At 40.4% G+C, this 3502-nt stretch overlaps 1 pseudogene; it reads left to right on the top strand.

Moving 5' to 3' along the window:
* Positions 1-2208: 2208 nt before the first annotated feature.
* On the top strand, positions 2209-3123 carry LOC119524024 (annotated as a pseudogene).
* Positions 3124-3502: the final 379 nt, after the last annotated feature.

Genomic DNA, 3502 nt, shown 5'->3' with positions numbered 1-3502 from the left:
CTCTCTCATTCTAAGTAGCTCATTAGAGAAAGCCTCAGGCATTTTCAGTTATCAGCACTGACCCAGGAAAAGGTGGAGTTAAGATTCTTTTTAAGTTGTTTTTACAAAAGAGATGAAGGATATAAAGAATCATAGGGCAAACATAAGGAAGAACTCAAAAGTTTGAAAAAACAACTGGCAGAACTTATGGGATTGAAAGGCACAACAGAAGAGATGGAAAACAATGGAAACATACAACACAGATTTGAAGAGGCAGAAAAGTGGATTCATGAACTGGAGAACAGGACATCTGAAATCCTACACACAAAAAAAACAGATGGGAAAAGAACAGAAAAATATGAGCAGGGTCTCAGGGAACTGAATGACAACATGAAGTACATGAATATATGTGTCATCGGTGTCCCAGAAGGAGACAAGAAGAGAAAAGGGGCAGAAAGAATAATGGAGGAGATAATCACTGAAAATTTCCCAGATGTTGTGTAAGACATAAAATTACAGATCCAAGAAGCACAGCGTATCCCAAACAGAATAGATCTGAGTAGACTGACTCCAAGACACTTAATATCAGATTATCAAATGTCAAAGACAAGGAGAGAATTCTGAAAGCAACAAGAGAAAAGCTATCCATCACATACAAAGGAAGCTCAATAAGACTATGTGTAGATTTCTCGGTAGAAACCATGGAGGCGAGAAGGCAGTGGTATGATATATTTAAGATACTGAAAGAGAAAAACTGCCAATCAAGAATTCTATAACTGGCAAAACTGTCCTTCAAAAAAGAGGGAGAGTTTTAAATATTTTCAGACAAACAGACACAATTTGAGGGGCATGATGGGAAGTCCCAGGATCCCAGATAATCTAGCCATCCAGGTAATCACCCAGGCATTCCTTGTCCTGCTTTGGACTTCCCTAAATGTTTCTGGATGGGGAGGTGCCTGGCTAACCCATCAGTTGGCATCCTCAACCTTCAAACAATCCTCCACCTCAACTTAGGCCACTCATCTGCCTGGGATTCGAGGTATAGGAAGGTGGGCAGTCAGATACAATTACTCCTGGGGCTGCATGTGCAATGTGCCAAATATTTATGCGGTTCTGGCTAAATAACCAACATTATTTGTTCTTCTTCAGTAAGCTGCAATTGATGTAGGGGAGTAGGGGAGAGGGGAGACTAAAACTGGAGGAGCACCCTAGCTCCAGTCCAAAGATCAAGAGATAAGATGCAATGACTAATTCACTTCTAATGATTTTTTTTCGTAGAGAAATCAATTGGAAAAGCAGTTAAGACTATTATCTGACACATGCCTTTTGCTTAAAGTTTTACAGCAGGGACAGACGATTCTCCAAAAAATAAACTCCTTCTGTAAAGTCCGCTCCTTTAGCTCAGTTCCACATCCACAGTTGGCCCCTCCAATTTCAGTGCATCAATTTGCAAAATGCATGTTCTTGATAATAACTGGGAAAGAGGAGGGTGAATCAGAGTGTCTTCATGCCTGGATAAAACAAAGAGACAATGAAAATCCTGTGCTTAATCAGCAGGATCAGTTTTCTGTGTAAGAAAACACAGCTTGATAAAGGGTGGGAAGATTGGAGACAAGCGGCAGGAGAGGACGGGGAAAAGCTAAAACTACGTCACCTATTGTCTACGTGAGTTTGGATGGACATTTTATAAGGCTAATTTACCATGCTTTCAAACTGGTTAAATGATAGCAACTTCAGCCCCCAGCACACATTCCACACATAGTAAGTGCCCAATAAATATTTATTAACAGCATCTGACCAACTCGAGACCAATTAAAGGACTGCTTCCGTCTGTTTTGCCAGTCTACTTCTATGTGATTTCAGCTCTCTGAATTCCTCTGGTTAGGCTCAAGGCTGAGATTATAGTCAGAGTTATTCTAATCCTTGCTCAATTAGCTCTGGTATTATGGTCAGAAAATAGTGTCTTTCTAAAGGGAAATGCACCACAAAGAACTGTGTGTGTGTGTGTGTGTATTTTCCTCATGTTTTCCAATTACTTTAAAAGCATTAATTGTAAGGAAAATAATCTGTGTTCATTTAAAAATTCCTTTATTGTGTGCATTTACTCCAAAATAATGCAAAAATAGAGGTGTATTTTTACTTACACTTCACAATAATGTGTTACGGCCTATGATTGCAAAAGGAGGTCTACAAGCTGCTGCAGGGCAGGCCACGAGTGAGCCCCTAAAGTTTCGGGCAAAAATCATGGATGCAGTCTGTCTGAACCACTTCATGTGGCTCGGTAACATGATTTCTAAGCTTGCCAAAAACTGTACCCTCCGCATCAGCCTGGATAAGCTGACCTTCATCCTTTCAGACAAGGTAAATGGAGGGGTGAGCATGTGGTGTGAACTGGAACAGAACTTCTTCAGTGAATGTGAAATGGAAGGGGTCTCAGCAGGAAACAAGGAGATTTATTTAGAGCTGACATCAGAAAACTTATCTCAAGCTTCAAAACTGCCCAGATGCCAGAGCTTTGAGAATCAAGCTGACCAATGAACACTTCCCCTGCTACACAGTCTCTGTGGAACTGTCACCCATATCAAGCACTCGTCGCGTTGTGACACATGACATCCCCATAAAGCTTATGCTGAGGGAACTGTGGAAGGATTTACAAGACCCTATAATCTGAGACTCTGAAGTTAGTGTTTGTTTACCAGTGTTGAAGACTATGAAGAGTGTGGTGGAGAAAATGCAAAGCATCAGCCATGGCCTTATTATTGAAGCAAACCTAACTGGAGAACTGAACTTGAAAACATAAACTGAATTAGTGTGGGTTACAACTTATTTTAAAGATCTTGGCAATCCTCCATTAGCCTCTGAAAATGCCTCTAAGGGTAGAAACCCAGAACAAATGGCTGAGGTACACAGAGATATTAGGAAGCTCCTACAATTTTCGTGCTGGACGACAAGTAAATCCTACCAAGGCCCTGTGCAATATTGTGAATCCAGTTTGATTAACTTCCTGAAGACATTTCCCTTCAATCTTTCATTCTGGCATTGTCACAGCACCACCTTAGCAGATTTGGAAGGACAAAGACCTTGATTGTAGTGGGAAGAGACAATAGGTTCATGTGTTCTAGGTTATTTGTGTATGACGTCTGAGTAGCACGAATCATATACACTTTACTTATTTCTTCCTTTATATTTTAACTAGAAACTTAATTTTTGAAATAGTTGGAGCAACAGTATTCTTTTTTCTCATGTCTGTTGTGTTTTGCTTTTAAGACACTGAAAAAAGCTAGGCCTTCTTTATGCAGACTTTAAATTTCAGTTTCTTGTTGAAGTTGTGCAAATCTCATGTATTTAGAACTAGTGAGGTAATCAGAATTTGTAAGTCTATGGAGCATGGTCCAGCAACTTAACAGTGTTGTTGTAGCAGATAGTTTTGTTTCTGACAGTGCAGCCCCTCCCTTTGCCCTTATCCCACAACAAAAGGGACAGCCCTGCCTGTGGATACATCTCCTTAGTCTCTGAGCTCCCT

The sequence above is a fragment of the Choloepus didactylus genome, chromosome Y (genome assembly GCF_015220235.1).
Source record: "Choloepus didactylus isolate mChoDid1 chromosome Y, mChoDid1.pri, whole genome shotgun sequence".
Classification (NCBI taxonomy): domain Eukaryota; kingdom Metazoa; phylum Chordata; class Mammalia; order Pilosa; family Megalonychidae; genus Choloepus; species Choloepus didactylus.
The sequence above is the reverse complement of the archived record's forward strand: the minus strand, read 5'-3'. Positions and strand labels throughout refer to the sequence as shown.